The following is a 26,459-nucleotide window of genomic DNA, read 5'->3' on the forward strand; positions in this document are numbered from 1 at the left end:
AGTAGGAGTTTCCAACTTACTCAGGATTGAGATCATGTTACCTATGGTCATCCTAGTGAAGTGAAGTCTCTATCATGAACAGTATTATATAACGAGACATTAATACTTCGTGGTCAGGTCTTATACAAACTCTTTGTATACGATGCCCCTACTCGCATGTCCCCTACATGAATGATCAGGATCAGACTATCTGTGACAAATCACAACACTTGTGACCATTCCACAAAGCGGGCCGCATCTTTAGCATTACTAGGATAAGGTTTCCCTCCTATATCTATATACTACAGATCATTTTGGTTATCACTCAAGACATGATCCACTTGTATGTCACCACATACATGCTTAAGTTATATACAGATAACCAGAAATTTTATATTTATTGCTTTGTGGTAAAGCAAATAAAACATACAACTGAGCAAAATCAAGATGTGAAGTAAATATCATATATCATACAATACAAGCGTTCGTACAAGCTGTTTACAAACTACAAGACATGAGACTTTAGGGCATCAACCCCAACAAAACTAAGTAGTGCTCTTCTATAAGTTTTTTTTTTTGTTAGTTATAAATAATTTCTTGACTTATCATTTCATCCAAAATGGAGTCACGAAAATATGGAAGTTGAGGGACAATACAACTCTTTTTTTTGCTAAATGATAGTTGACACAACTCCATTTCTTGTGGTACTAGAAGAAATTCGGGCTTTAATGTTGGTTGGCAACCGACATTAAAGATAGTGTTATTAAAGCCCTTTAATGTTGGTTGCCTTTAGTGTCGGTTTTAAACCGACATTGAAGGGCTTCAATAACACCAATAACATAGCTTTCAATATCGGTTGCAATCGACATTAAAGGTCTTTACAACCGACATTAAAGCCTTTTTTTTTTTTTAAATTCTTAACCGACATTGAAGCCCGAATTTGTCCATTTTATCAATTATTGTCCATTTTTTAAAGTTCCCTTGCCAAATCCATTTTTGTGGTAAAAAAGTATAACATGACACATCATCATCGAACGCTATGGCTATGACATATTATTCATGTATGGATTGTAAATCTATTACATTTAATCTGCAAATTCTACTATAAAATTATAATTTAAAAGGCGTACAATAATTCAGGGCTTGAAAACACAAATTACAAGTAATACAAAGATTATGATTTTACAAACATTATGAGTTTACTGTCCCTCTCTACTTGGTAAGTATAGATTCCTTCATAATTCTTCTTGAACAGACCCCCCAGCTTCAGCAGTGTCTGGTTATAGGCATCTTTGTCTGACTACTGTTGTTCAAAGGATCACAAACAATAAAGGTTTGGGCATAAGCGTAACACATGCAACGGAAGATTGTATCCATTCAAATATATATATATATAAATATAAATGGATAAAATTTTTTAGACCTTACCCTTAGAAACTCTGTAACATTTGCCAGCTAACTGTTGCTGCCCAAGAGAGATAATGTTATAACATTGTCATTGGGTCATGTTTCATCTTTATGCAAGAGTGGGCAGCAATTTCAGTAGCCTTATTGATCACTTGGCCAAATAAAGTAGGTCCGGCCAATGAAACATTGTGAAGAGCATTTGCATATGCTGCCATTATGCCTTCCACTCCTTCCACCTATTAATTAAGTTGATGTTCAATTGAAATGAATGGGAAATAATAAGCAAAAAGACGAACATAAAACTTAAAAGAGTTAAAGGTTACAATATTGAAAGTAAAAGCACAAATATAGAATTGTAAGAACCTCAGGTTGAGTTGGAGCTATACTCAAGTTGAAACAATGTGAAACGTTGCCATCTGATGTTCTTGCCCCGAACCCCCAAGCTGGAAAGCACCGATCAATGTCGTAGAATTGAATTACCTCCCCTACATCTATTATGGCCCGCCATAAGTTCAAGTAGTTTTTCAATTATATTTATTATCTTTATCTCCTACTACAGCAAAAGCAAAAAAAAAGATCACCAAATATAGAGATTTAAACTTCCAGCCCATAGAACAAAGAAAAGTTATTAATATACTGAATCTTTGAATAATTCAATTATACTAAGCTAACAACTTTCTAAATTAAATGAAGTAAGTATTAAATTTATAATTTGGAAGTATAGTTGAAATGGTGTGGCTAACCTGCTGGTAACTATTCAAACATCCACTACGGTCAATGTAATGCAATGAATCTGGATTGTAGGGATTTCCGTTCGAAGCTGTAAAAAGCACTTAAACCATGAATCCCACAACTTTAGGAACTAAAAGCATCGAATTTCTAAATCTGCTACCGAACTCTGAGAAGACATAAAACATGAATGCAACATCTTCATTAACCCAAAAGAGGGATATCCAAGTATAAGAAATTCTATAACTAATTAAGGCGATTAACTTTAGAATTTATTAATTTCGACATCAGAATTAACCGAAGTAAAAAGAGAATGTGTTAATTTTTTTCATAGAAGGTACCTATAAAATCAACGACGACCATAAAATTAAGCTGAAATCCACTAGAAATGTAATCAAGAAAGCTGAATTGTGTTTTCTCAATGTAGTGATCAACAAATAGCTGACCTTTTATAACCTAAAGAACACAATTATATTATATCAATATGAAGAAGAAGAAGAAAAAAACGATACTAATAATTTCTGAAAAATCTGAGAGATCCGACCGTCTCATAGCCACCATGAGAAGAAGATGGAATAATAAAATTTGCACCACTTTTTTCTCTGTAAAGTTTTTCGAGATCACCCATTGATTTTTGGAGCTTACTGAATAAATGGAAATATGCACATGAAGAAAGCACAAGTTAATAATTTATAAGACAATTTCAATTTTATTCGATTACTTAAACAAGTCAATGTTTTTACCTTCAATTTTAAAATGTTAAAATAGACCAGTCTTAAACTTTGAACAACAGACCTTTTCAAAACTAAACTAGAACATAATTTCTGAACCAAACAATGAATCATACAAAACCTAACCAACAAGTAATACTCAAAATCTACTCATAGAGATAGATATGTTCAAACCCTACCTACAAAAGTAATCGCATCTGGCTACTAATAAAATTCCTTCCCACATTCTAGTTTAAGGTATACTTTGATAATTTTTTTCCATAATGGAAAAGTAAATACTAGACATTGATGAATTTATAAAATAGTTACCCAACTAATTCATAACTGCCATTGCTATTGAAATCAAAGCACTCAATGACCAATGAGTTATCCTGTATTTAAAGAGAAAACCAGAAATTATTAATATTATTTTTTTAAAAAAATAAGGAGGCTATAAAATATTATTAATGAGAATAAGATTCAGAAGGCCATATGCTTGCCTTGTTTCCAAACTTCTGCATGCTCAAGCATAAAGCTCTTCAAATAGGATTAAGATTGTCTTTAACCACTTCAGTTTTACAGATTGGAATTGAGCCTCCAGTTTCAACAACTCTAGATATTCTCAGGAAAGGATCCTAAAATAAACAATTAAACAAAGAACACAAAAATCAAAGGCCTTCAATGGAAACAACAACAGTGAATTTAACATTAGTTTGAAAGTGTTTTTAATCACTAAACAGCACTATTTTAGGAGTCCCACCCCCAAAAGAGTCAAAATTCATACATATTTATAATAATAATAACAAACATTACCAAACATTTTTGTAATAATTTGTGTTGGAGATTCAAGAAGCAAATCCTTACTTCCTTCTTTTGGGATTAACGAAATTGCAATTCACTCTAATTTCTCCTTCATTTTTTCTTGTAAGCACTCCTACATTCCCCAATTTCAACATCGACACCGAAAATTGGCTATAAAAAAGAAACGGCTGATTCGCCATCAAATCCACAAAGGAAGAAGTTCTCTTAAGAAAACAGCGATTGATCCGTCGCCAGAAGCCCTAATTTCTTCTGAAGATTCTTGAAATAAGCAGTATCAAACATTTTTGAAGTTGTCGCATCCAGAAATACCAGATCCATAACTTTCTTACACTGCCTTCGAAGCAAATTTAGAAATGGAGGTTTCAGAATCGGGTCGGGTTTTTAGGTCCTATTAAAATTGTAGAGCATATCTTGGAAGGTATGGCAGGCTGCTCGGCCGATGGTGTGGGCGCCGGAGAGTGCGACTAAATCGAGGACGTCGAGCCCTAGATGATGGAAGTAGTCGATCAAAGCGATGACGTTTTTGTGGCCCTGAGGGACTTTTTCTGCTTCGGTGCGACATAGGGTTTGGGCGAAGAATGATAATCGAGAAGGATGCGATAGATTAGGGGTATATTATTTAATAAAATAAGAAAAAAAAACATTATACCTTTAATGTCGGTTTTAAACCGACATTAAAGCCCATCTTCAATGTCGGTTTAAAACTGACATTAAAGATCCATTTTTTTTTAAACCGACATTATAGCACCTCTTTAAAAGTTTTTTAAAATTACAAGTTTACCTTCGCACACACATTTTCATTCCATCTTTTCTTCCTTTTTTGTTTCCTTTTTCCGATTGTACAACATTTTTTTTTCATTTTTCAATTCTGCAGCTCTCTACTCCTGCATTATTCGAAAATTTGGTTCTTCTTCCTTTTTTTTTCTGATTTCTTCAGTTCTTCCGTTATTCATCACCTTCACAAAGCTTGGCGATAAGCTTCAAGATTAGGTTTGGGTTTCAAGAAGCTAATTCACCTTTTTCTTTCTTTTGGGTTTTGTGATAGAGATTGAGAAGAAGAGGGCAACCATCAGATGGAAGAGACGAGAGAGAAGGCTCGAGTCATCGAGGACGGCAACGATGGTGTGAGCATAGGCAGAGGGTGGCGGTGAATGGGCGTGCGCGTATCAGAAACGATGTGTTTTAGGGTTCAGATGTGTGAGACTCAGATAGCAGAGATTGCAAGAGGAGGGAAGAGGTTTTGTTTTCCTGATATTTCTCAAATTGCAAGCTATCACTAATAGCACATTTCTCAATTTGCAGCTATCAATACTATTAGTGATAGCAACTGATAACATATTTCTCAAATTGAAAGTTATCGCTAAAAGCAGCTATCGGTGATATTCACTGATAGTAGCTATCAATGATAACTTTTAATTTGAGAAAACTAGGAAGAACGCACGAAATGGTGGACTGGGTGTGGACATTTTAGTCTTTTGCAAGTTTTTGTGCTATATATACAATTATTTTATCCTTATGCTACATATTCTATTATTTTGAGTTTGAATGTTATTTATGCAACTAGCCTTGAGATATATGGGATTGACACATATCTAAGGAATTGTTATGAATATTCATACTGCGACTATGCTCTTTTATCTCTTTAACTTTCATAGCGCTACGACAAATAGACTTTTTAATAGCATTTTCGCCTAGCTTTTAAATAAAAGGCTATTAAAAAAGAGGGAAAAAAAAAGCCGGAGGGTTAATTTTTTCCTCATTTTTTCAGATTAAGCTTTAGGATTTTTTTTTTTCTTCCGCCTTTTCCTTCGAGTGTCATTTTCTCTTCTGCCACTTCGTTCAAGCGTCAGTCTCTTCCCCTTCATTTTCTTTCTCCTCTTCTCCTTCGAACAACTCCATCTATTGTTTGCTCTTAGGTTTCTCTTTTGTTTATCTCCTCTCCAACTTCGCAAGTAAGTCGCAACGTGAAGCATATTTGTTAGTCCTCTTCAACTTTGTTTGTCCTTATCCTTCACTCACACATTCTTCATCGCAAACCCTAGCCTCAACCTTTGTCTCATTTGACAGGTTACTTATGCTGTCGCCTTTGCCATTCTCAAAGCTTCCACCTCTCTTGTAGAAAGTTTGTGCATAGGATCGAGAAGAGCCAGAATACTAGAATGGTGCTCTCAAGCCCCAACTTTCAAAGGCTTCACGTCGAGCAATTGGATTTGTTTCGCTGGATCGTTGATTCTGATGCCCTTCTCTTGGTGTGTGTTTTCCTTCAACTTAACCTTTTTTGGCTTACTTTTTTTTTTATTGAAGACTATGATTGTTCTCCTTCTTTTGACTAAATGCGATGGAGAGGGATTGAATGTGCGTTTCAACCCAATTCATTGGGCATGAATAAAGACAAATCACATTAGGATTGATTTTCTCAATCTATCAAAAATGATTATATCCAAAATAATCTCGATGTTGGGGAAGATTGGATTGCAACTAATCTTGATCACAATAAAGGATCTGTAATAAAGGATCTGTAATAGCTTACAACAATAGGACCAAGCTTGATCACAATAAAGGATCTGTAATAAAAGAGTTGATGTTCTATATTTGCTCTTCAAGACCTATAAAATATTGTTTTATCATTTTTTTCGGTTTGTATATCTCTTTGAAAATAACATAAAACCTCCCAAAGTATTGTTGAAGTGCATTATAGAAAAAGACCCACTAAGATTGTTTCGACTCATTTATAATTGCAGGTTGTACAAGGGTATAGTTCCACTCTTGGGACACTAGATTCCATGTAAGTTGAAAAGACCCATATTTTATTTGTAACTCCTTTGCGTTCTTTTTGTATTTGTTGCCTTTCCTCTCATACTTACATAGCAAAACTTGAAACTATATGGTACATGAATACTTAAAATGGGTATGCTTAGTTGTTATTGCAAGATCAGTTTTGTCATTCAGGATTTTACAACGCCATATATGTGGTTTCCAATGGATTGATTCTTTTGTTGGTTGCATTGAAGTATTGTTTCTTGGCTTTTATTAATCACCCTGAAGATACTTGAATTATTAATCACCTTGAAGATACTTGAATGTTGAATATGTCAGGAAGACGATAGTATTAAGAGTTTGGATATTTCTTGTGCTTGCAGTGACAGCTTGAAGGTACTATTTACTAACTTCTATTTTGAGTCGAAGTAGGATTATTGGGCCGAAGCCGAATTTTTCTTGAGTTGACAAACTTGACGGCCATGATTAGGATTAGCTTTTTCTTATAAGAGACTTCAAGATCTTGGTGGAGTTGCAATGAAGAATTTGAAGCCTTAATTCATTTGGAAGTTTGTTTTCAACTTCAATGCTTGTGGAAATTAAGGGATTTATTAAAGTGGTGTTGAGTTGATTCAGTAAGGTAAGGTTGTTGAGGATATTGTCCTTTTTTATTTTTTTTTTATTTTTACTTGGACCAGCATAATACCTATTCTTTTTTTCTTTAATGCTGTATTGTTATTTGTACCTGATCAAGGCAGGAGTAGTTATTTTTGCAAACTCTTATTGAATTCTTTTTAGAAAGTTCAAATAAGTATATATGTTAACACTTTCAAAAATTTATTTGGATGTATGCAATTAAAATTGGTTGATGTACTAATTTCTAAAATTAATGACAATAAAAATTGTTTTTTGAGGGATAGTTGGTAACGTTTTTGTTTCTTTTGTATATAATCACTTCTCATTAGTTTCTATTCTTTTCCGAGAATTGTCGTTTCCAAAATGATGTAATAAGGTTTTTGAAGCTATAAACTGTGAAAGTCGAGGCTTTTGATAACCATTTGATATGTTTCATAATTGTATTTATTTTCTTATAATTTCTATATAACGGGTTTCATCTTTTTGTACGGAAACATTAAGCTATCAAAAAAAAACCTACTCGTTGAAAAGTATTTTTTTCCTATGTCTAGTTCGATTACCATTTAGTTTCGTAGTTTTAGATTTTGAAAACTATATGCTTATTTTTCTTACCATTTATTACAATAAATTTTCACCTTCCCTAAGAAAACACATGCATCCATACAAGAATTCTAAAAAAAATAAAAATAAAAATTTAAAACTACCTTTAAAATTTTTAAAACTTAGACATGTATTTTGAACGTTATTCCTGTAAAGTAGATTAAAAAAATAATAATAAATCATAGGTAGAATAGTATCTATAAGCTAATCTTCAAAAATTAAAATAAAAAATTAACTATTTTTCAAATAAGGTCTTAGTTTCAAAACCTAACAGTAATCGTTGTTCGTAAGCATAATTTTTTAAATAAATATCTAAATGTAAATTTAACGTAAAATAAAAAAGAAAATATTTAGATGCATCATGCATCTATCTTTGTACCAATCAAATTGTCCAATCATTATTTGTCACATGATAAATTCATTTTACTTATTTTTTAAAGTATTTAATTCTTTTTGTTTATGTGTGATGAGAATATGATGCACAAAGATGGATGCATCTAGAGATGCACTCAAGTATTGCTCAAAAAAAAAAAAAAAAAAAAGGGAATGATTACCATGCAAATATGCTTAGGTACGTCTAACTTTATAAGTTGATAAAGAAACAAAAAATAAAATCAAAATCAAAATCAAAATGAACATTGCTCAACTGATATAGTGCTTGTACTATCAACCTCAACATCAGGACTGAGGAGGCTCAATTCCCCTAATCTACGTATTGTCAGGGTTAATAATGAAGTGTATAGCAACATTGTTAAAGAATTGCAAATATAGCAAAATTTATTACAGATAAACCCCTATTAGCGATATAGTCTAATATGTTAGATGATTTAAGATATTAGAGTTTGATAACTGAATCTAATTTTTGCTATATTTACAAATAAGACTTATAATTAATTAGTTGATCAGTGATTTAAGATATTAGACTCTAGAAGCAAATCTAAATTTTGCTTCATTTATATACAGCTTGATGGCGAACTGTTGGCTCCCGCCGATAAGCATTTTACCACCGACAACTACTGGCTTAATATCAACCAAGTCAACAACTTTTTCATGTTGAATTTTATGTCCTAAAACTCGTGGCATGTAAACAATAAAACTTATTCTCAAAGTTCAATAAGGTGTTATTGAATAGACATTTTGCTTAATAGAAATCCAATAAACCTGAAAGTCCCTTGACTATTGGATGAGTACTTCAACTTTATGTGGAGACATAAAAGTGGATCAGGTTCGAGTAAATAGTCAAAATGATCTATAGTATATGAATAAGGTTGGGTACCTTATTCTGGTAACACTATTGGATGCGGCCTGCCCTGTAGTTGTTACAAGGAGTTGTAAAGTGTTACAAACGAAGTGATCCTAATTCGTTCATGTTGGAACATGAGGAGTGGGGGTGTTCTTATGGAAAAGGGTTTGTACAAGATCGGACCACGAAATCAGTTACTCTTACTTTATAACGTTATTTACTATTTAAAACTGCCTATTTCAAAGTGATGACCTAGGTAACTTGACCTTAATCCTGAGCTAACTATGAACTCCTGTTTATTTGGGATTATCCTTAGATTTGCATAGGTGAGGGTTGGCTCAACAACGCCACTCAATAATCCTCCCATTTCAGGGGTAAGACCTAATAGATAGCTAGGGACATAGGGTGCAAGACGGAATTCACTCCTACCCGCTTTAGGGATAGTAGAGAGGTTGTTTCCTTAAGTGCTGATTATGGGTTTTAAACAAGCCCCCCCCCCTCCCTCTTCCCCTCTCATTGGCCCAAGAGGGACTCGGTTTTGTTGATTGGATCACAAAACTATTGTTCATTAGGGGACCAATGGGGACTTAAGGAACAAGAGGTAAAACAGAGATTTGACCTAACCGTTATTACGAACAACCTGTGAAGGGTTGACTTACTAATCATGGTTATATCGAGTGGACATAATATATCTATAGTGAGAGGAGTTCAACTATGGGCTTTAGTGGAATGACCCATTAGTTAACGAATTGGGGTTAGATCGATCTAATGAGTTTAGCCGATTAATCTCGGATTGTTGGAGCCCATGATCTGTAGGTCCACGAGATCCCCCTACTAGTTTGAAAATGGATTAGCTCTAGAGTAGCGTGATAAGTTAATTTGAAACGTTCAAATTAGAATCAAATGGAATTGGAGAATATGATTTAAATATATGAAGATGGATTTGTGTAAAAACTAATTTAATATTGGATATTAAATTAATTAGAATTATTTAAATTATTTAAATAATTATTTATTAATTTATTAGAAAATTAATTGATGAAATTAATTTGTAAAATTAATAAATTTTGATTTTAGAAATCAAATGTGATTTTAAAATCAATTTTGGATTTTGGAAATAGAAAAACACAAAAATGAAAAATTGGATTTTTCAACTTCATCTTCAACTAGCTCACAAAGAACTCATTATCTTCAACCTTCAATAACACCAAGCATGAGATGCATCCCATGCAAAAAATCTCTTTGCATGATAGTCTGCAATATATTGAAGAGATTGGAGTGAAGTTGAAGCAAGGCAACCGATAGAATTTTAGCGAAAAATTCGAGTAGAAGAATGTGTTCTTCATTGGGTTGCTATTGTGAATATTCTCCATGTTCCCTTTGATTCCAGCTTATTTTGAGTCCCGCAACTCAATCTAGAGTATCAAGAGAATGGTAGGAAATACCTTATGGTGGTCTGCACAAAGATTTGTAGAAATTAGCAACTAGAAATCGAGATTTCAATGGTTCTTCAAAGGTATGTCTTGAAACCCATTAAATTCTGTTTGAGCGTGCTTTCATTTCTGCCAAAATTAATCACTTAGAGTGCTTATCGATCTTCGTCTCTTTCGTTGTGTGCTAGTACCGTCCCAACAGTTCATTGGTAGTTTAGGTCGCTTAAACGCCAACAGTTCTATTGCTTGGCCATACTACTGCGCTAATCGTCCCGTCGTAAGTTCATGTTTTCCTTTCTTTCTCACTAACAATAAACCTAATATTACATTTACTATATGTTTTTGGTGAACAATGAACCTAATAATAATCTATTATATTAAATTTTTTTCATTATTTTAAAAAAGTTATTTGTTATGTTGACAATGAAAACTTTTTTATGATCTCATCCGCTACATTTATTTTAAACACAACTCCAAAACATACTCGTCAAAATATGATTATTTGATATTATTTGATATAGTTTATGAAACTCAATAATATCAACACTACAAGTATCAAGAACATAAGCTTCTACAATAGAAAACTCTTCCATTTCGTTGTAAAGGGATGTTGAAACATCACGTTTGATCATGTTACAGTGATAGCTCCGGCAGAAAACCTAAACACAAATGGAATCCACATTTCATCATCAAGCGGTGTGTGTGTGTGTGTGTGCGTGCGTGCGTGTGCATGTCGTGCGTGTGTGTCTGTGCGTGTGTGCGTGTGTGTGCATGTGTGTGTCTGTGTACGTGTTTGTGCATTTGTGTCTGTGTGTGTGTGTGCATGTGTGCTGCGTGCGTGTGTGTGTGTGCGTGTGTGTGTATGTGTCTATCTATCTGTGTGTGTGTGTGTCTGTATGCATGTCCATACAGCCATGCATCTCTGTGGGTGTCTATGTGCCTATGTGTCTGTGGGTGTGTGTGCATGTATGTGCGTGTGGGTACGTGCATGCGTGCATGTGTGTGTGTGCACGCGCGCGCACTCGCGTGCGTGTGCATGTGTGCGTGCGCGATTCTAAAGCAAAAAATGTGGTTTTTTGTTCATAGAGTAATCAAGAGTGAAAATTAAAGATGTGAGATATGAAGGTATAAAAGGGAGTTCAAATACTCAAGTGGCAGTAAATTTTGAATATAGCCAAGTTTTTCCATGTTAAGACATAGTGTTGCAAGACATTAACCTTCCTTTCAATGGTGGTGGCCAGCCAACTTCCATTTGTCATAATGTTAAGGGTTCTGCTTTTGGCTAAAAATTGTCTCCCTTTTGCCTTTAATTTCTTTGTGTTCCATTTATTCTTTCTTGTTAGAGAGAGGTGGAAGGAGAAGATGATTATTTCTCAAAATAATTTAATAGGAGCCCAATATAGGTTTCCACAAAGTAATAATAATAATACTAATTTTTAAGACAATTGGAACCAAAAGAAGAGAGATGAAAAATTTAATTTTTATTAAAAAAGTACAAAGATGGATACTTTTGTGAGGTTATTTTTTTACTCTCTCAATATACAGTCACTCACTTTCTTTCTTCGTCTCTTTATTTGCTTTCTACCTCTCTTTGCTTTCTTGATTTACAAATGAGGACATATCTCTTATTTATAGGTATGAGATCCTTGAACCTTTGAGGAATAGAATGTGAAACTCGGATTTCCATTATTCCTATTTAAGCATGTGTTAAAAGAAATTAACTAAGTGAAAGTTAAATCCTATGTTGAAGTAAAGGAAATTTCTAAATGTTGAATAGATTTTCCTTGAGTATCTTTGAGTTAAATGTAAGGTTAAAAGGACTCATGCATTAAGTGTTAGGAGACATTAACACATAAGTTGAAAAGGCAACCATGCGTCTGTAAGGTTGGACGCATGATTGGCCGAAGTATTGGTAAGAGGCATTGCCAAGAGTAACCATGCCTTGGAAGCCAAGAAGAAAAATAGCTAAGTGTTGGACTATGAGTTGATGTGGTGCCATACGTTGGCCATTAGACTTTGAGAGGTTATTTGAAAGGTTAGTAGTGCATGCAGCAGCCAAGGTCTTGAAGAGGTTAGAAAACGCATGCGGCAGCCTCAAGTTACGCATCCAAGGGCACTGGACGTTGGATGCGTTGGATGTGTTGGATGCGATGGATAGACGCATGCGGCAATGGAGGCAGGCGCGATGGATGCGTTGGACATGATGGTATGCGTCTATGCGGCTAGAGGTTAGATCAATGCATAAGGTTCGACGGTTACGTTGGATGCGTTGGACACAATGGTATGCATCCATACGGCTGAAGGCATGCAGCTGAAAGAGATGCGTTGGAAGGGCAGGCGGTGACGCGAGGGTATGCGATGACACGGTGCGAGGCATGCGCTGGAGGATGGCATGCGATGATAGAGGCGGATGCGATGGTCGCATTGGACGTGATGGATGCGTTGGACTAGGCAACCGTCCTATGCGTTGATGCCATGCGACCGTCCTATGCATTGATGCCATGCGACCATCCTATGCGTTGATGTTAGGCGACTGTGCTATGCATTGATGCCATGTGACCATGCTATGCATTGGAAGTATACGATGGCATGCACGATGGATACGTTGGACATGGCGACTTTGCTAAGGCATAGGCCATGCGATGGGAAGAGCTAGGATGGAAGCATAGTGGTTTGTTCTTGCAATTGTTAAGTCTTGCGGTGACAAAGTAAATGAGTTGGGTTTGCGTTGTAGAAGATGCGATGGTGTTGAGTTAAAAACCAAGTGGAGCCAATGGTTGCTATGCATTGATGATAAACCATGCGTTGGTGATACACTATGCGTTGATGGCATACTATACGTTGATGGTATACTATACGTTGATATCTGAGGCTAGCAGTATGCATTAAAAAGAGGCGTTAGTCATCATCCTAGTTGAATGCACATTGAGTTGGATGGACGCATAGGAAGAATGAGTGCATATGGAGAATGAACGCATATAGAGGACGTTATCAGACATGTAGCTTGCTAGGAAGGAGTCTTAGGCCTTAAGGAAATGAGGTGGGTACACAGGTAGATATGCAAAGTTAAGCCTCACGCATTGGCAATGGGGGAGAAAGACACTTAAGATTGCATTGATCAAAAGTTGCATTGATGGAGTGAGGTGAAGACACCTCAAGCAGGAGGTGGAGAAGGCTGGAAGTTGGCAGATGCTAAGGAAAACACTTAGATATGGTCAAGTAGAAGGTGTCAGTCTTAGAGCAATCTTGGATGCCTATAAATAGGGCCAAGGACTTCAGATGAGAACTCAATTCTCTTCAAAGGACATAAAGAAAAGTGTATTGAGAGGAGGCTATGCGTTGATAGTAAGACCATGCGTTGGTCAAGAGATTCCAAAAGGGAGGATGCTGTCAGACAGAAAAGATAGGAAGAAGCATCAATTTGGGACGAGGCATTCTCCCAGAATACTCGTGCGTTTGGTGTGATTCCAAATCCATTTGAAAGCTAAGAGAGTCTAGTTTTTAGGGTAGGGCTACCGGAGAAGAAGCTCTAAGGAATCAGGCTGGAAAGTGAAGACGAGACAGAGGGGTCGAGTTGTTAGGTAAACTAGGCCAGTCTTGATGTTTTGATGTTTCCGGCCAAACCACAAAGATTTATGAGCTAAGATTTTGAAGTAAGCTTCCTGAGACATTTTAGAGCATATTTGTAGAAGGAAGTAACTCGAGATAAATCCTAGAATTATGAGTAGTCTGAGCTTTAAATTGAAACTGGAATTTAGGATTCAAAAGGAAAGCCCGAGGTGATCAAGGAACTTCTAGAGATAAAGGTTCCTAAACGACCAAGGTGATTGCTACTTTCCTTTAAGTCTTAAATCATATATTTTAGAGTAAATTGTATATGCTTAGGTTATGAATGAGTATCTAGCATGAGGATGAGATTATGTGATCGGGATGGTCATGGGGTCAATAGACCTAGTGCCTGAGCCCGTAAGCAAAATCTCACGGGATGGTCAGGGGACACGAGAAGTCTAGTTCCTGAGCCTGTGGGAGGATCCTCATATAGGATGATCAGAGGGCCAAAGGGCCTAGCTTCTGAGCCCATGAGCAGGGAGCTATGTGCACATAGGAGACAAAGAAAACGTAAAGAGTAAGCGTTGTATTTAGTAACAGTTATCTATCTACCGTGTGTGTAGGTAGACAACATACTCATTCTAAGTAGTTATCAGTTTAGCTATCTATCGTGCGTGTAGATAGAGTTGAGACCGGACCCATTCAAGGTGGAGGTTTGAATGTAACCTCGTATTTATTATTCATGAGTTGAAATAGACTTTAGAAATTACTTATCACTCACTGAGCTTTGTGAAGCTCATTTTGTTATTTCATGTTTTCTTCCCAGGTAGGGAAAGGTGAGGAGTTCCAGGGTACTGCTAAGGTCATGGTCTGCCACATGCCACAGTTACACTTTCGAAGAATTTTACAGTTGTTGTTGTAAACTTCGTAGTTAAGTCTTGGAGTTGTATAAACGTTATATCGTTGTAATAAAATGGGCATACTTAATCAGTTGTTATTTGCCTCATTCACTTAATCAGTTGACTGTTGAATTTGTTCATTGGTATCAGAATTATTTCTGCAAGAGTTATTAGGCAGTAAGTGTCAACAAAAGGATTGATAACTGCTGCATTCATGTCCTTTCTTATGCTCAGAGAGGAGTCTAGGGCGGGGTGTGACATAGAATTTTTCTAGAACTTTCTTAGGTCTAACCAATGCTAGATAATTCTATGAGATTATCCTTATCTAAAAGAATTCTCTAGAATTCCTTGGAGCCTAAAGAAATCTTAGAATATTTCTAGATATTTCTTTTATATATATATTTACAATTCTTTTAGATAATCTAGAGATGTCTTGTATTTACACTTAAGATATATGTAGATATTTCATGAAGATTCTAAAATATTTAGCTTCTATTTCAACACTCCCTGTCAATGCTAACTATTCTAGCTCTTTCCATTATCTTGAGCTATTGGTGGAACTCTACATTCTTGGATGCTCTTAGGCTTTTGGCACTATGTCCCAACTTCAATTCCTTTTTAATGTATCTACTTCTTCTTCCTCAATCTTCGATTTAATGTTTTATAATGCTTCTTCGCATGTTGTTAGTTCTTTAGATACTCTGCTAATGTTGCATTTACATTCCTGAAATTTGGAATGCTTGTTTTGTTGATCTCCATAATTGTAGTTCTCGATCATGTACACCACTTTGCCAAGGACTTTGTATATTTTGAGCTCATTCTCTAGAAACTGCAATTTCGCATCATTTTTCTCTGAGAAAAGTGACACAAACGTGTCTTATGTTACCTTTGGTATGTCCACTATATTGATGTACTCCAATATTTCTTCATCAACTGTAGTTTTAATTGCAAACATGACCTTATTTGCCTTGATATTGCTTTTATTCAAAGCATTAGCATCCTCAGGTGAATCTGGGAATAAGTTGGATACTTTCTATCAACTCAACTCAAGATTAACAAGAGAGAGAGAGAGAGAGAGATAGAGAAAGCTCTAAAATTTGGAATGAGATGATACAAATGAAGAAACAAGTTGCTATTTATAAACTAGTAATATAGCACCTGTTCGTAGAGAATCCAGATTTTGTTTTACATTTTCAGATTCACTCTGTTCAACATATATGTGTTTGAAAACTATTTTCAAATTCTGTGATTTAAATAGTACAAATTATGAAAATAACATTTTTATGTTCATATTGTATCCAGATTTTGAATTTTAAATTTTAAAATACATAATTATAATAAATAAAGATTAAAAAAACACTTAAAACTACAACATGTAATGTTATAAACTCAGTTTATTTTTTTTTTAAATTAAAATATTTATTATGTAACATATTAGAAATTATATAATATTATAAAATAATAATTATACAAAAAGTTTACATAAAACATGTTCATAAATAAATTAATAATAGTTTATAGTCAACTAATATTTAGTTGGGAAACTACAAAGTTTTATGATTTAAAAATATGATATCAATCACATTTTAAATAACTATTTAAATTAAAATCTAGTTTCTAAATCTGCTGCTAAACACATATATGAAAAACATAAAATTCAACTCTGTCTTCATTGAATCCATTATTTTTAGATTTTTGTTTTCAAATTTCTTACCAAACACGCTCTTAGTCACTCCCCCAATTTTTTTAAAAAAATAAATTAAGTTTAATAAATACAAAATCGAAATATTTCACAAATTTAACTTGAGTTGTTACTTGATCAAAATCAAACATAAATCATTGAGATTGAAGAAACTCTAATTTAACTTTTTTATATATTGAATTTGTACATTAAATATCATCTAATTTGATTGGTTTCAATTAAATTTGAAGTTTTACCATGAATTTTGTCTCTATATAATTAGATTCACTTCTTATGTTTAAATATTCTAAAATGTTTCACTTTCTTTCTCTATATTTTAAATGCCCAACAATTCGGTTTTTCTTTCGTTTGGGATTTTTCCAAAATGAAACCATTACACTATGGTTGTCTCCAATGCGCATTTAGCAATTTTGTTGATGGGAACTTTAAATAATTTAGTAAAAATAAAAATAATTAGTGGGACTGGAACCTAGGTTTAAAAGGGGACGAAAGATAGATTTACTATTTGCTAGCAAGTGATTTTGATATTATGATAATATATATATCTACTATATAAAGGGCATAAAGTTGAGAGGGGCTCGTGCCCCTAAGTCCATACTAAATCCATCCCTGGTGGTCTCATAATATCATTGAATGTAATTTTAATAATTTGCATGTCCCTAGTTTGAGAGATACTTCTTCACTTACATGCATCCAACAGATAAAAGCACGATCAACCGAACACATTATGGTGGCCTAATCGAATAATTCTTCGATGTAAATAATTTCACATGTACTTTTAACATGGATTGTATTTGAAAATTTTTCTTTAGCTTTTATTGATATGTGTCCCTTTAATGAGGTTTCATATACTTGGTAATAACCTCAGATTCTCATACTTTCATGATTAGTATGAAACACGTTAGTTCTTATTGTTATGAAATTTAGAGGAAGGTAAAAATGGGAGAAATTGGAAAGAATGGATAAGGCTTAATTTCCTAATAGGTACATATCTAAGAACCTATTTAAACCAAATAAGATTTAATTGTAATATCTAGTTACTTTAATATATCAAGACATAATTCAAATAGGAAATAAATCTAACTCAAATAACCTAATGTGATATACTTTAACATTTGTATTCTAGAGATCTGGATTTCTTAGATAGTTGATCGAAAATTAGAAATTTGAAAACAAGGGATTCAATGAAAAAAAAAATCATATTTTCATATTTGTTTGTAGTAGAGTATATTTAAATATTGGATCTCAACTTAAACAATTATTGTTTAAAATATGTTTGATATAATATATTTATAAATTATAAAACTAGTTGTAGTTACCCACTAAAATATCTTGTTGTATAAACTATTTAAATACACTTTTAAACATGTTTAACTTAAAAAAAAATTTGTATAATAATTATATAAGGTAATTTTTTTTAAGGATAATTGCAATTCGTAGCATTTTTAAGAATAATAACCAAGTATATAACATCATTTAAAAAAATTGTAAATATAGACAAGTCTATCAACGATAGACTTCTATCATTGATAGACTCTTACAATGATATAGTCAATCACTGATAGACTCCTACCAATAATATGGTCTATCACTGATAGACTATTTAAAATTGCAAATGTAATTTTTTTTACATTATGTTATATCCGCTAATACTTTGGACCTAATGTCTATATTTGCAACTGTCCCTTGTTTTAAATAGTAAAATTGCTGAAAATATTTTCAAATATAACAAAATATCATTGTCTATTAGTGATAGACCGCCTTAGACTTCTATAATTGAGTGATAGAAGTCTATTGCGGTCTTTTACTAATAGACAATAACATTTTGTTATATTTGTAAGTAAGTTGGCATTATACTTCATTTGAAAACAACCCTATTGTATAACAATTTATAGAATTATAATATATTATATTATAAATTTTTTAATTTAATAATTTTTTTTTTACCTTTTTAACTGTAAATTTGCATTTTAAAATTTCAATCATAAATCTAAAAATATAAAATAAAGAAAACAAAAAAAAATCCGTTGAAGACATATTCATAGAAGAATTTAGTAAAAACATAATCAAAATTGCCTAACAACCATTAAGTTAGGTGTACTAAAAAATGTTTCCTTTTCTATGAAACATATCTCCTCCTTACATGATGTTTTTTATATCTAATGATACCCTTTTTAACTATTGTTAATAGATACCATCATCCATGAATGTTAAAAGAATAGAAATGTCACTCTTCTAGAAGGGGTAGTAGTAGACCAATTTGAGGATAACTCAATTACTTAAGACATATATATTTTCAATGAATAGATTAAAGCTTCAAATATATCTATGTACATTGTTGAACTAAAGGATAGAATATTGATATCAAAGTGAGCATAGCTCAACTAACGTTTAGATGTGTGTTAACTGTTAACGGCCAAAATATCTGTATTTTTCGAATTCTCATCCCTCTTGTACTAAAGAAAGAAAGTATGTGGAATGGTAGTGTAAGTGTAATGACGTGATAAAAGAAGAAAATTATACTACTAATCACAAATATGTTGCATACAAAATAAAATCGTATATGATATTGAATAAAGTACAAACTACCATTTCAATCGTCAATAGTCCGACCTCTAGTCTTGCAATTGTGTTGAGTTATTTAGCAAATGGATGTGTAATGTCCATTATGATATTACTTTGCGTTTGTAAATATTGTAGTGCTCAACATAAAGTGTTCGATATCATGCAATTTGGTGCCAAACCTGATGGAATAATGGATAACAGTAAGGTAAAATTTTTGTTTTCAATATCAAACCACAAATACTTTAAAAATCAATTCAAATATTTTTTTTCTTAAATGTTTTAAGTATTTATATCTATGACATATCTTGTTGTAATTTATAAAATTAATGATAATAAAAAATTGTTATTTGGAGATAGTTTGATAGCATTTTTCTTTCTTTTATATATATATATATAATCACGTCTAACGTTTCTGTCTTTAAGAACTTTTTTTCTTAAAAATGTATCATTTCCAAAATGATGTAAAGTCTTGGAAGTTACAAACTACATAAGTCAAGATGTTTGTAACATATTCGACGTTTTTTAGAATTATATTTCCTTTCTTATAATTTTTTACAATGGATTTCATCTTTTCGTAGGGAAAATTTTCAATTTTGAGCCAAAGTTTTTAAAAAACCAAATTAATTTTATTTGTTTTCTTACAATTTCTTTGTAATGTATTTTACTTTTCAAATTTTTAGTTTTGAAAATTAAACTTAATTGATTTATTTGTATAATATAGGCATTATGCACGGAGTGAAGCCTGTGGAAATAGTAGAGGCGGTGTGGTTTTAATACCAACACAAGGAAGGTTCTTAGTTTTGCCATTGTTGCTTCAAGGTCCATGCCATAGCTTGTGGAAATAGTGATGGCAAACTGTTGGCTCCCGCCGCTAAGCATTTCGCCATCGCGCGACTATTATCTTAGTATCAACCAAGTCAACAACTTGTTCAATATCGATGGTTTGGGTCGCTTGAACGATCGCGGTTCTATCGCTTGGCCATATAACTTCGCTAATTGTCACGTCATAAATTCATCTTTTCTTTTTCTTTCTCAATAACAATAAACCTGATTTTAAATTTACTATATGTTTGGGAGAACTATCAATTTGTTTTGATTAAATAATAACTTGTTTTCATGTCTTTGTTTCTATTACATTTGTTATATTAAATTTGTAAATTCATATTTTTGTTTCTAACAATAAACCTAACATTACATTTACTATATTTTTGTGAGTACTAAAAAATTGTTTTTCATACGGTAACTTTGCTTTCTATCTCAAACCTTTATTCCAGGGTATTTTTGAAAAAATATTACTATCAATACTTTGTAAGCCAATCTAGCCACCCAGTTACATAGTGTCCCATAACAATTTGTTTAAAACATTTTTGTGGTTGTTTTTCTTATGCTGTAAAGAATGGCATGTTATTGCCTTAAAAAGGAGTTGATTTTTTTCTTCATTTTGAAAAAGAAAGCTTATTCGTTATGTTGACTATGGAAGTGTTTATATACGATCATCTCCTACAAAATATTTATTATTTTAAATGCAACTCCAAAAATTATTATTGCCATATAACAGTTTGATATTCTATGTAGTATATGAAACAAAATAATATCAACACTACGAGTATGAAGAACATAAGCTCTTATAATAGAAAACTCTTCCATTTCACTGTACATGGATGTCGTCATGTCACGTTTGATCACGTTACAGTGATAGTTCCAGCAGACAGCCCCAACGCAGATGGAATCCACATTTCATCAATGAGCGGTATCAACATCATGCATCAAGTGATCGGTACTGGAGATGATTGTATCTCCTTGGACCTTGGAAGTAAATTCATCAACATAACCAATGTTCAATATGGTCCGCCATGGAATTAACATCGGTAGCCTTGGAAAGTAACCAAGCGATTAAGACATCTTCGAAGTCACAATAAGAGACTCCACATTCATTAGCACTTCCAACTGAGTGAGGATCAAATCATGGTCATCTTCATATTCGAACATGGTTAGCAATGTCACATTTCTCAATCTCCAAATGAACAATGTCAAAAATCCTATCATCATTGATCAAATGTATTGTCTCGACTCTTGCGGTCCAAATGATGAAATGGTATATATAAGATAATTTAAGAGAATTATGGTTTTAACAAAATATTGAATATGGTAATATATGTTATATATGTGTGACTCTAAAGCAAAATTGTGGTTTTTTGTTGGTAAAGTTAGTCAAGGGTGCAGATTAAAGATGTGAGATATGAAGGCATAAGGGGGACTTCAAATACCCAAGTGGCAGTAAATTTTGAATGCAACCAAGTTTTTCCATGTCAAGGCGTAGTGTTGCAAGACATTAACCTTCCTTTCAATGGTGGTAGACAACCAATTTCTATTGTCATAATGTTAAGGGTTCTGCTTTTGGCCAACAATTGCCGCCCTCTTGCCTCTAATTTCTTGGTCTTCCATTTATTCTTCCTCGCTAGAGAGAGAGGTGGAAGGAGAAGATAGTTATTTCTCAAAATAATTTAATAAGAACCCAAGGTAGGTTTCCACATAGTTAATAATATTAATTTTATTTTTAAGATAATTGACACAAGAAGAAGAGAGATAATCTCTTTTAATGAATGAAACTTTTATTAAAAATGTATAAAAATGGACACTTTTGGGACTATACTTTTTTACTCTCTCAATACACAATCACTCACTTTTATTCTAGGTTTCTCTCTAACTCTCTTGTTTTTCTTTCTTCCTCTCTTTACTTGCTTTCTTTCTCTCTTTGCTTTCTTGCTTTACAAATGAGGACATGTCTTCTATTTATAGGTATAAGACTTTTGAACTTTTAAAGAATATGATTTTTCTAGACTTTTCCTAGATCTAATGAATTCTAGATAATTCTATGAGAGTATCCTTATCTAAAGGAATTCTTTCTTGAAGCCTAAAAAACCCCTAAAATATTTCTACATCTTTTCTTTGACATATATATTTAAAAATCTTCTATATAATCTAGAGATGTCTTATATTTACACTTAAGCTATATGTAGATACTTCAAGAAGATTTCAGAACAGTTAGTGTTGCTCCTACTTAAACATTCCCCCTCAATGCTAACTATTCTAGCTCTTTCTATCATCTCGAGCTATTGTTGGAACTCTACATTATTGGATGCTCTTAGCCTTCTGGCACTATGTCCCAACTTCGATTCTTTCTTAATGCATCTACTTCTTCTTCCACGGTATTTGATTTGAAATTTTATGATGCTTCTTCCACTACAACAATTTTGGCTTTAGATGTCATTTTTGAACTTACATCATATACTTATGGTGACAGATTACAAACCGCCATTACATCTGGTGACATTGTAGGTTACGATAGCGGTTCTAAACCGCAATCAAAACTTTCACCATCACATATATACGATGGCAATTTTTTGTGATGTCTGTTTAGAACTGACATCATACCCATGCCATCATAGGCATTTTGTTACGATGTCAGTTTGTAACTGACATGGAACCCATGTCATCATACATAAACGTTGGTGGTTTGTTCATACCAGTTATTATTATAATCTACTATGGCAATATAGAACTGACGTCATATCTTCTATAATTGACAATAAATATATTAGCATAATATGGAACCCAAATCCCACATAAAATGTTTTTTCACAAAAATAATAATTCTCAACCCCTATTTCAATTAATTCTTTAATAAAAATGTTCAGCAAAACAGCGACAAAATTCTAAAACACAATCTATCATTTTATTTCAATATTTATTATATCAGGTTTCAATGTACAATATGTTTGAAATCTAGCAAAGCTACAAAAATATCTTAACAACCAAACAAAACTACACAATTTGTTTCAAACCAACACAAAATGTCTAAGAGCTTCCAAATGTTCAAAGTGAAGCCAAACAATATATGTTTCAAAACACAATCTGATCAAATGGAGCTTGACAATTCCACCCACCCAACTCGTATGTCCTCAAACTATATGACAGCAAATGAGTAACAAATATTACAATAAACTTGTTATTAATAAGTACATAATATGTGAATAATAATATTATGTTAGAAGAGTGACATATAAGAGATTTGATAGGAATATCTAGATAATGGAATACCTCTCTCATGAACCTCATTACATAATACTCATATTATTTGATTAAATGATAATGTACCTATCCTTTGATTTATCACAGGACGTAACAAAAATTTCAAGGTAAATTCTTTGAAGTATAACAAGTCATTTGAAATAAAGGGAGAAAATATTAACCCAAATTCTTTGAATAACTAACCAAATTAAATCTACAAAATCATGTATGAAAACAAACATGAAATATGTAAGCATGTGAGAATAAAAAACTGAAATAGGAAGAAATTACATAAACTAAACTTATCAACATAAACTCAACTCAAGAAAGAAACTCAACAAGTTAATGATACTCATGAACTGAAATTAACTGATTAGTAGAAACCATAACAAAGTTACAAAAATTAGTCTGCCAACCAAAACAAAACTACATAATACGTTCCAAAGTGGTTTTGTTGAGGGCACTTCAACCCTTTTAGCGAGGGCACTATAAGATAATTGACAGGATCCTCACTCGATTAGCTAGTGTCCTAGAAAATGGTGCAATCATGTCGTTTGAGTTGACTACTTTGAACAGACCCAACACTTGATTTTTTTCCATCAACAACATCAAAAGTCAAGCACGCACGATAGAAATTAAGGTTGAACAATTTGAATATTAGAAAAAAGGACGGAGAACCATATAAACAATGAATAAGAATCTATTGAACTTGATATGAGAAAAAAAGTAATCCATGAGGAAAATGAACCCATCTTGGTAGAGCTAAATTAAAAGGGAAATTGCAATTTTAATTATTAAAAAAATATTGAAAATTGGGCGCGTATCCCTAAGTTTTGCTTTTTTACAAACATGTCAAAAAAATTTACATCTGAAAATTTGATTGTTATCTGATTTTTATGTGATTGTAATGTGATTCATATCTGATTTCTATGTATTTGCTATGTGATTGCCACACTTGCAATTACAAAAAGTTGAAGTCATGACTTTGGTTTCTTAGAATGTATTTGCCATACAATGCAATTTCCCAAATTTAAATGAGATTTTTAATAATTGTGGCTTCTTGACAAACAAATGACTAATAATTTAGACCATCATTTCAAATTTCCAACAAACTGGTTGTAAGAAAGAAAATAAATTTGTTAAACTAGAAGTCTCCAACTATGTGAACAAAAAACTCTTGAAATTGTCGTTAGCAATTTGAGTGAGTGAGTTTTAGGGGAGAAGTAGGGAGCAACTAACTATTTTCAAAGTTATAGTTCGAAATAAAATTTAAGTAAGATAGAGTTCTAATAGAATTTGATGAACAAATTTCATGTATTTCCTAAACAAAGCAGCCAATCCATTCAAATAAGGTAAATTGTGAAACAAAAAAATTAGAAGGAAAGAGTTAAAGGGTCAATAAAACAATATTATTGTTGGGTTGTATGTCTTAAAACTCGTGTTTTGTAACGATTAATGAAGATATAATCTCAATGGCTTTTTTCCTCTTCATTCAAACTGATTAACAAACTTATAACAGAATTGTAAACATATATAAGTGTGTTACATTCAAATCATTTTACAACTTTTACTTTAGTTTGTACAAGATCTGTAAGATGAAAAGAATACTTATTGTTTTTGTAGTCTTCAATAAAGATTCAGCTCCCTTCCCGTGGATGTAGTCACCTTCTTATCGAACCATGTACAACACTATGTAGAACTCTTCTTCTTCTTTCTCTTTACTCTATTGCATGCTTGAATCTCTTCTTCATTGTCTGTGATTTTTGTCAAGAACAGTGAAGTGTTAGAGAGAGTTGGGAGCATTTTAGAATAGTGAAGCTAGAGGAAGAGTGTGTGGTTTTGTTTATCTGACATTTTCCCATCAGCCTCATCAATTTTCCTCAGAATCGAGTAAGTGAATTTCTCCTCGTGTGGCAATCTGAGTTGAGGATCGTGATTATCCCTTAGCCTTGCGTTTCACCTACCACACAAAATTGGATCGAGTTGTCCTTCTCTTTGGGCCTAAAAACAAAGTTAGCAGCCTGAAGCCTCTGTTGTAGAAGGTTCCTACCTCATGACAGCTCAAAGCTCTGTTGTAGAAAGTTCCTACCACATGACAACCTGAAGCCTCTATTGTAGAAGGTTCTCTTGATTCTTTCCTACCACAAGGAAAATCAAGAGAAAGAAAAAGAGTCCAAAGGCAAGCAACCTGAAGCCTCTGTTGTAGAAAGTTCCTACATCTACTCCGATGCACTTGCCTTAACACTTGACAAGGCCAATCATGTTAACCCTCTTGGGAAACATGATTAGGTCTTGGATTTAGGGTGCACCTACCACATGACACTTATGAGACCCTGGTTTAACACCTACAAAGAAATTGATGGAGAAATGGTCTACATGGGGAACAACCAAGGTTGTAAAATTGAAGATATTGGCTCTATCTCTATGAAACTCAAGGATGAGACTGTTAAACTACTAAAAAATATTTGGCATGTTCCACTCCTTGAGAGGAATTTAATTTCCTTGAGAAGCTTGATACAATTAAGTATGAGTACAGGGATAAGGGTGGAATTATTGAGGTTCTAAAAGACTCAAAGGTAGTCTTTGTTGGGGAGAAAATTAATGACTTGTTTGTGGTCAAAGGTATTGAGATGATGACAGGGGCATATATTGCCACTACAAATGATATGACAGAAGCTGACATATGGCACAAAAAGCTGTCTCATATTAGTGCTAAAGGACTGGAAGTGTTGTCTAAACAGGGAATTCTACCCAAGGGAATTTTAGACAAGCTAACCTTTTGTGAATATTGTATTTTGGAGAAAGCAACTAGACATAGCTTTACCAAAGCACAACATTCAACAAAAGCTATTCTTGACTACATCCACTTAGATCTATGGGGACCAACTCCAATGCCTAGCCTAAGTGGCTCAAGGTACTTACTTTCCTTTATAGATGACTTCAAGGAAAAATTGGGTTTTCTTTCTTAAATCAAAAGACCAAGTGTTTAAAAAATATAAAGAATGGAAACTCACGATTGAGAAGCAAACCTCTAAAGAAATTAAATACCTAAGAACAGACAATGGACTAGAATTTTTAGTGAAGAATTTAACAAATTTTGTAAGAAATCAGGCATAGCTAGGCATAGGACAGTCAGATATACACCTCAACAGAATAGGGTAGCAGAGAGGCTTAATAAGACTATTACGGAAAGGGTCATATGCTTACTCTTAGATGCCATTCTTAGTGAAAAGTACTGGGCTGAAGCTGCAAGCTATACAGTGTACACCTTAAATAGGTGCCCACATATATCCCTAAACTTTTTAACTCCTGAAGAAAAATGCTCCAAGCATCCTCCTAACCTTGACAACCTAAGCG

At 33.2% G+C, this 26,459-nt stretch overlaps 1 pseudogene; it reads right to left on the reverse strand.

Moving 5' to 3' along the window:
• Nucleotides 1-1,463: 1,463 nt before the first annotated feature.
• LOC120090561 lies at nucleotides 1,464-25,420 on the reverse strand (annotated as a pseudogene).
• Nucleotides 25,421-26,459: the final 1,039 nt, after the last annotated feature.

The sequence above is a fragment of the Benincasa hispida genome, chromosome 11 (genome assembly GCF_009727055.1).
Source record: "Benincasa hispida cultivar B227 chromosome 11, ASM972705v1, whole genome shotgun sequence".
Lineage (NCBI taxonomy): Eukaryota > Viridiplantae > Streptophyta > Magnoliopsida > Cucurbitales > Cucurbitaceae > Benincasa > Benincasa hispida.